Below are 9,052 nucleotides of genomic sequence, written 5' to 3' on the forward strand. Positions count from 1 at the left end.
TAAGACTTCAAGGAGAAATTGTTACATTCACACAAAAGCCAAATGAAACTTTATATGAAGCTTGGACAAGATTTGGAAAGTTATTGAGAGGATGTTCGCAACATGGTTTAGACACTTGTCAAATAGTACAAATATTCTACCAAGGATGCGACATCACTACAAGGAAAGACATAGATATAGCAGCTGGTGGTTCCATTATGAAGAAAACAGCAACTGATGCTTACAAAATTATTGATAACACTGCTTCCCACTCACATGAGTGGCATCAAGAAAAAGATATCGTTAGATCATCTAAAGCAGCTAGAGCCGATTCTAGCCATGACTTTGATTCCATTTCCGCAAAGATAGATGCTGTCGAGAGACGAATGGAAAAGATGACTAAAGATATTCACTCAATACGAATTAGTTGTGAGCAGTGTGGAGGACCACATTTGACAAAAGATTATCTCAGTATTGAACTAACAATGGAACAAAGAGAGAATGTTTCATATATAAACCAAAGGCCTAGAAATAATTATCAGAATAATTATCAACCGCCAAGACCGATCTACAATCAAAACCAGAATTATAACCGAAATGGTCCATACAACAATCAACAAGGTCCTAACAATCAACAAGTATCTAATAATACTTACAATCAGCAAAGACCTAATTTTCAAAATAAACCACCACAAACCGATGATAAAAAGCCAAATTTAGAAGATATGATGTCGAAGCTAGTTGAATCTCAAACACAGTTTTTCACATCTCAGAAACAAACTAGTGAACAAAATGCTCAAGCATTTAGAAATCAACAAGCTTCTATTCAAAATCTGGAACAAGAAGTGAGCAACCTAGCAAGGTTAATAGGTGAAAGAAAACCAGGAAGTCTACCTAGTGATACAAATGCTAACCCCCGGAATGAAACAGCTAAAGCCATTACCACGAGAAGTGGTATTACACTTAAACCACCTGAAATACCTATAATTTCTGATGAAACTATTACTACTCCACAAGAACCACAACCTGAGCAAGATAAGGAAAAAGAACCGGTAGTTGAAAAGGTTAATGAAGATAACAAAGTTAAGGCTAAACCTTATGTTAAACCATATCAACCACCACTTCCTTATCCGAGTAAAATGAGAAAAGAGAGACTTGAAGCCGAGCAATCCAAATTCTTGGATATGTTTAAACAGATATATGTAAATCTTCCTTTCATTGATGTAATTTCAGAAATGCCTAGATATGCTAAATTTCTGAAAGATCTAATCACAAATAGAAAGAAAATGGAAGAACTCTCGGCTATTACTATGAATGCTAATTGTTCAGCAGAGCTGTTGAATAAGATACCAGAAAAATTATCTGATCCAGGAAGTTTCACAATTCCATGTTTTCTGGGTTGTCTTAGTTCAATAGAAGCATTGGCAGACTTAGGTGCTAGTATAAATTTAATGCCATATTCACTATACACTAAACTAGACCTTGGAGAATTGAAACCAATACGAATAAGTATACAACTAGCAGATCGATCAGTAAAATATCCTAGAGGGATAATGGAGAACATGCTAGTTAAAATTGGTACTTTAGTATTTCCAGTAGATTTTGTTATTCTGGATATGGAAGAAGATTCTGAAGTTCCTCTCATATTAGGAAGACCATTCTTAAACACGGATAAAGCAATGATAGACGTGTTTGGTAAGAAACTGACCCTAAGTATAGAGGACGAGAGTGTTACCTTTTCAGTTGATAGAGCAATGCAACAACCGCAATCTGCAGATGATACATGTTATTATATTCAAACTATAGAATCACATGCAGAATTGTTAGAAGAATTTCCAGAATTACAAGGAACAGGAGAATGTTCTTTAGGAGAAGGAACTGAACCAATTGATGAAACTGAAATGTTAGCTACACTTATAGCTAATGGATATGAACCAACAACAGAAGAAATTCAAATGCTAAAAGAAGAAGACAGATATCGATATAAATCATCGATAGAAGAACCACCGACATTAGAGTTAAAGCCACTTCCAAACCATTTAGAATACGCTTATTTACATGGTGAATCTGAATTGCCTGTAATAATATCGTCTTCTCTTACTGAAAATAAAAAATCTCAACTCATTTCTGTGTTAAAAGCTCATAAACCAGCCATTGCATGGAAGATTCATGATATTAAAGGAATAAGTCCTTAGTATTGCACACATAAAATTCTTATGGAAGAAGGTCATAAAATGTATGTGCAACGCCAACGAAGACTAAATCCTAATATGCAAGATGTTGTTAAGAAAGAAATTATTAAACTACTAGATGCAAGTTTAATTTATCCAATTTTTGATAGTCCATGGGTAAGCCCAGTTCAATGCGTACCTTAGAAGGGTGGCATGACTGTCATCACAAATGAAAAAAATGAGCTTATTCCTACTAGGACTGTAACAGGATGGCGTGTTTATATTGATTATAGAAAATTAAATGATGCCACCAGAAAAGATCACTTTCCCTTACCTTTTATTAATCAAATGTTGGAAAGATTAGCCGGAAACAGTTACTATTGTTTTCTTGATGGTTTTTCCAGATATTTTCAAATTCCAATAGCACCCGAGGATCAAGAGAACACCATGTTCACGTGCCCTTATGGTACTTTTGCTTACAAACGCATGCCATTTGGACTTTGCAACGCCCCTGCAACCTTTCAAAGGTGCATGAAGGCGATTTTTCCCGACATGATAGAAGAATGCATGAAAGTTTTCATGGATAACTTTTCAGTCTTCGGTGATACATTTGAATCATGTCTAGTTAATTTTGAACGAATGCTTATTAGATGCGAACAATCAAATCTAGTTCTTAATTGGGAGAAATGCCATTTCATGGTTAAAGAAGGCATCTTTCTTGGTCATAAAATTTCAAAGGAAGGAATTAAAGTGGATAGAGCTAAAGTAGATGTAATTACTAAACTTCCACATCCCACCAATGTTAGAGGAGTTAAGAGTTTTCTAGGGCATGTCGGTTTTTACCGACGTTTCATAAAAGATTTTTCTAAAATTGCCACTCCTATGAATAAATCCTAAAAAAGGATGCTCCATTCATCTTTTCAGATGAATGTATCAAATCTTTTAATATTCTTAAAGAAAAACTCACTAATGCGCCGATCATGATAACTTCAAATTGGAATCTACTGTTTGAACTTATGTGCGATGCAAGTGATTTTGCAATGGGAGCCGTTTTAGGACAAATAATTGAGAAACGATTTCAACCTATATATTATGCTAGTAAGACGTTATAAGGAGCACAAACGAACTACACAACTACTGAAAAAGAACTCCTTGCTATTGTCTTTGCTTTTGAAAAATTTTGTTCATATCTCGTTCTAGCTAAAACGGTGGTCTATACCGACCATTCTGCTCTTAGATACCTATTTTTTTAACAAAATGCCAAACCAAGATTAATCCATTGGATCTTACTTTTACAAGAGTTCAATATTGAAATCCGAAACAAAAAGGGAGCAGAAAATCTCGCCGCTGATCATCTTTCTCGTCTTAAAAATCCCGAATTAGAAGTTCTAAATGAATTGGCCATACAAGACAACTTTCCTGATAATATCTATTGAAGATAGATTATAGTGAAATTCCATGATTTGCAGAATATGCAAACTACTTAGTATGTAGATTCCTTGAAAAAGGATTATCGTACCAAAAATGAAATAAATTCTTTAGTGATATAAAATACTATTTCTGGAAAGATCCACATTTGTTTAAAAGTTATCCCGATGGAATAATACGCCGATGTGTATTCGGAAATGAAGTCCGTCAAATCTTAAACCATTGTCACACAGGACTAACAGGAGGGCATTATGGGCCTCAACTAACAGCAAGAAAAGTTTATGATGCTGGATTCTATTGGCCTACAATTTTCAAAGACGCACACCTTCTTTGCAAATCCTGTGATGCATGTCAAAGGGCCAGAAAAATAAGTCAACGTGATGAAATGCCACAAAATGTCATTCAAGTATGTGAAGTATTTGACATTTGGGGTATTGACTTTATGGGTCCACTTCCAAAATCTCATAATAATCTATACATTCTCGTAGCCATTGATTATGTATCTAAATGGGCGGAAGCACAAGCTCTCCTAACTAACGATGCACGAGTTGTAGTCAACTTTTTAAAACGTCTTTTTGCAAGGTTTGGAACACCGAAAGCTTTAATAAGTGATCGGGGGACTCATTTCTGTAATAATCAACTTAAGAAAGTTCTCCAAAGATATGGAGTAACTCATAAAATCTCAACCGCTTATCATCCACAAACAAGTGGACAAGTTGAAAATACCAACCGAGCTTTAAAACGTATTCTAGAAAAAATCATAGGATCAAATCCGAAGGAATGGTCCATGAAATTGGAGGATGCACTCTGGGCTTTTAGAACAGCCTACAAAACTCCAATTAGTACCACAACTTTTAAACTCGTTTATGGAAAAGCATGTCATCTTCTAGTAGAAATTGAACACAAAGCATTTTGGGCTTTGAAGACATGTAATCTTGATTTACATGAAGCTGGACGTCTACGATTAAGTCAATTAAACGAATTAGAAGAATTAAGACATGAAGCATATGAAAATTCGTTAATCTATAAGGAAAGAACGAAGAAATGGTATGATAAAAGAATCAGAAGTTCAAAAGAATTTAAAGAAGGAGACAGAGTTCTTCTTTTCAATTCACGATTCAAGCTATTTCCTGGAAAATTGAAATCAAGATGGTCTGGACCATTCATAGTCAAAAGATTTTTCCCATACAGAACAGTAGAATTAATAAATTCAAATGAGATTGAATTTAAGGTTAATGGTCACAGAGTTAAACATTACATAGATAGTCCGATGGAAGTTGACAACGAAGTTAATCACCATTTCGACACCACAGCTAACTAAGTGTGGGGAGAATCAAATCTTTAAAGGATAATATGTATTTCTGTTAGAGTTAGATGTTCTGTTTTTGTGTAGTTCTCGAAAATGGAATTCGAATGGTCTTTCCCTACCAGACCCTAAAGAACTAGTCTTCTCCCCCCATTCTGAATTTTTATTTTTTTTTAGGTTTTACAAGATGAAGACTTCCTGTGAACTAAACCATGGTCTAATGTCACACGCTTTGATCACTAAACGTAATAATGACACCCTTCCAAGTGAAATAGTATCCTTAATCAGAGGTAAATTGGACGGAGTAAGAAAAGAATCGAGGAACGAAAATAATAAGTTACAATTTGGTAAAGGAAAATCAAAATCCGCAGCGAAAAGAAGAGAACGACACCTTGAAAGAACTCACAAATGCAGAAAATGGTCACACGAAGGAAAATGCTCGACGAATCAGACATATTCCAATACCGAATTCGTTACTTTATGCAGAGATGGACCATTCATATGTTTAGAAGAAAAAAATGTTGAATGCTCGTGGTTACGCCTATGTAGCTATGGAAAACCAATTAGTCTGACTATCTTATGAGTGGGCTAGAGCATATCACTAAGAAATCTATTTCACAGGTAAGAATGTACAGCTTTTTTTTAACCTTTTGATAATAAATGGTAATTTGTTCGCTATAAAGTATTAAATTGGTATTCGATAAAATTAGGTCTTGCGACTGAAATTATTGATATCATACAAAAATTTATTACATCACTACGAAATTTACCGTTTATTCTTAAGGTATAAATATCTTTAATCAATCAACCCAAAATATTTCAAAAATTCGTCATTAGTTAAACTAGGTTATGAAACCGAAATTACTTTACCGAAAAGAGGGGCGCATATTTTTGATAATATTTGATTGATTAAAGTGGGATAAAAGCCAAAAAGATTTTTAATTTTATTTTTACTTTGTTTTTAAAATTAATATATAAATATTAAATTGATATTTTAAACTTTTTAAAATCAATATATTTAAGTTTGTAAATATTTGGAAAATTAATATTTTTAATATAAGTTAGTATGTATAAAACCAAAAATATAATATAAGTTTAGTGTGAATTTTTAAATTTTATTAATATGAATTTTTAAAGTTATGCATTTTTAAATTTAAGTTTGGTGTGAATTTAAAAACAAAAATGTACTTTATTTTGTTAAGTTAAAAATATGATTTTTAAAATTCGTCGTGAGTTGAAGACTAGGTCATTGAACCGAAATTGCTCTACCCAAGGGAGGGACGAGAACTTTTATTATCATTATTTTTAATCGTATTGACTTAAAGTACGCCAAAAACATTAAAAAATCCAAAAATCTTTGCTTTTAAAACAACGTTTTAAAATGACGAAATTTTAAAATTTTGTCGAGGGATGGACTAGGTCAACGTACCGAAACAACCTCGTCCTAAAAAGGAAAAAAAATTTAAATTAATCAAGTAATTGTTTTATTAATAAAGGTTTTTTATTAAAAAAAATAGCAGTCGCGGTACTTTGTGGGTACCCACCACCGAACTCGCAGAGGTCCGGAAACCCATCCCAGATAAACTGGTCGAACAGACCAGTTTCCACACCCCATCCCATTTTATTTTTTTTCTGCGAAAAATACACACAAACCACTCCCAATTTCGCGATTTTTCACCGATAAACATCAAATTTTTTGCTAAAATCATGTTGCGAAGGATGCTACCAAGAAGTTACTCAAGAAAATCGGTAATTTCTACATCTAAACACCATTTAATTCGGGTTATTAGTGTTCTTGAACAAAAATATTCATAATTTGATTTTGATGATTTCTAGTGTAATTGTGTTTGAATTGATTGTATATTGTGCTTGTATAACCTAGATTGATGCTATTTAACATTATTAGAAGCCTTAAACTTCAAATTTTGAGTAATCTAGGGTTTGTGTTCTTGAGCAAAATTGGGACTTTTTGATATAAACGGGTTATGGCCGAATTTTGTTGTTAGTCTATACTAAATTGAGTAGTGTAACATATTTAGGTTGCTAAATGATCAAAACTTTGATCCTAAACATGATTTTCAAGAATTAAAGTGAACTTTTTGAGTCAAAAATGCATGAACTCAATTTAATTGATATGAATGCCAATTGGAACTTGTTTAATTGCTAGTAATGATTATTTTGACATATTATTTGAGATAAAAGCTAAACATCGTTGTATACATTCTCATATATGTTCATTTGTAAAAGTGTAGAATTGTTAATATTATGAAAATGTGTATAAAGTTTAATATAGATTAAACATGTCATTGTAATTGTTTTGATTTATGATTTTGCTAACACTAATGCATATTTGGATGCACAAAAATTGTGTTTGATATGTTTTGCAGACTGAAATGGGTGAATCTTCATCCGCATCTCAGGCTCACAATGCTCCTCCTGTGAATGCAGCAAAACAGGAGATTAATGACCTATATAGACAAGAACTACCACATCAATACATTCCATATTCAAATGTAGAATTGGCAGATTTACATCCTAATTTAAGGTTTGATCAACATTGAATAGATTATCTAAAATACCAGAGGAACTTGCACACCCTTCAGTCTAATGTTGTTGAAGTACCTAGAGTCATAGATTAGGAACCATTAGAAACAGTTAGATTAGCCGGTCCAATCAGAGAATTACTTACGCAAAGGTATGGTAATTCTACTTTTACTGATTGGGAACGTTTGTTTAATATACGTAGACGTGTATATAGAGAATGGTGTGTGGAGTTATTGTGTAGTATTGAAATAAATGATCGGGTATCTACCTTAACCGATCGTAGTTTTATTATATTTTTATTCGGAGGTATGATGCGTCATATGTCTCTACTAGACATGGCTCAGGCTTTGTGTATATATACGCCTGAGTAGTTGGCATCTACTGATTGTCAAGGGTTGATACTTAATGGTAGGAGAATTGATGAGAATTTTGATATGAATGGTGTATGGAGTAGAATGACTAGGCATACACGATTTCGTGGGGGGAATAACTCTTATACTGATATTGATAGAGTTGAGCTAAGAGTAATCCATAGGTTCTTAGCAAATTCGATTACACAGTGAGGTAAGAACAAAGAGAAAGTAAATGAGAATGATTTATTTTATCTCATGTGTATTCGAGACCCACAAAGCGCTGTGAGTATACCTTATTGTGTGGGTTATTATTTATCAGCTATAGTTAAGAGTATACGGCCTAATGGGATAATAGGAGGTGGTATCTTTGTTACCCTAATTGCTGAGTATCTCGGTGTCGATAGAAATCGGGGGGGGGGGGGGGGGGATTAACAATTGCAGCACCGGAACCCCATGATACAATTGGTTTAAAAGTATATCATGGTGCTAAGGTTTTAAAGAAAAAACATAATGCTGCAGCACCATATGAGGGCTCGCACCCACAGGTCGAAAGAGATCAGCAGCAAGGTAACGCGGGAGGGGGGAATGAGATGACAGAAATGCAACTTTTTATGGCTCATCATGAGTATGAAATGACTAGACAAGGAGCATTTCAAGATTGGCAGTATCATCAAAACCAAATCATGAGTCATCGTGCACACATAAATGCAACTTACATTGCGACTCCAATGCCCGTATTTCCTCCTTGGACTATACAGACCCGACCACCGTACCCTACATATGACCCAGCTCAAGCATTCTACAGTACATACTGCTATGAATGGGATCTATACTGGCACCAGCCTTATCAACCCTGATTTCTTTTATTTTTATTTTTATTTATTTGATAACTTGTAATTTTATACTTTTAATATTTCTTTTGATATTTTAATAGTTTTTATTTTCTAACTTTTATTATTAGATTTTTAATAATTTTTGAATGTGGGGTGATATACCCAACTTCAAAAATATGTATATATATGTTTGTAGTTTTTCTCATGTACAAAACAGGGTAAAACAGCGCATTTTCAAAGACTGGCATTAAGTTCAGCAAAAGCTAGTACTTTTGACGACAAAATGAAAAATAAATGTGATGTAACAACAAGACGGAATGAACAAATGATGTGCACCATTTATCATTCAGCAAATAAACGCCAATATGTTTGGAAACTTTGGTAAAATTTAATCATTTTTCTACGCTAATCACCCTCAATAATTTAAATTGTTACTAA

The sequence above is a fragment of the Rutidosis leptorrhynchoides genome, chromosome 11 (genome assembly GCF_046630445.1).
Source record: "Rutidosis leptorrhynchoides isolate AG116_Rl617_1_P2 chromosome 11, CSIRO_AGI_Rlap_v1, whole genome shotgun sequence".
NCBI lineage: Eukaryota > Viridiplantae > Streptophyta > Magnoliopsida > Asterales > Asteraceae > Rutidosis > Rutidosis leptorrhynchoides.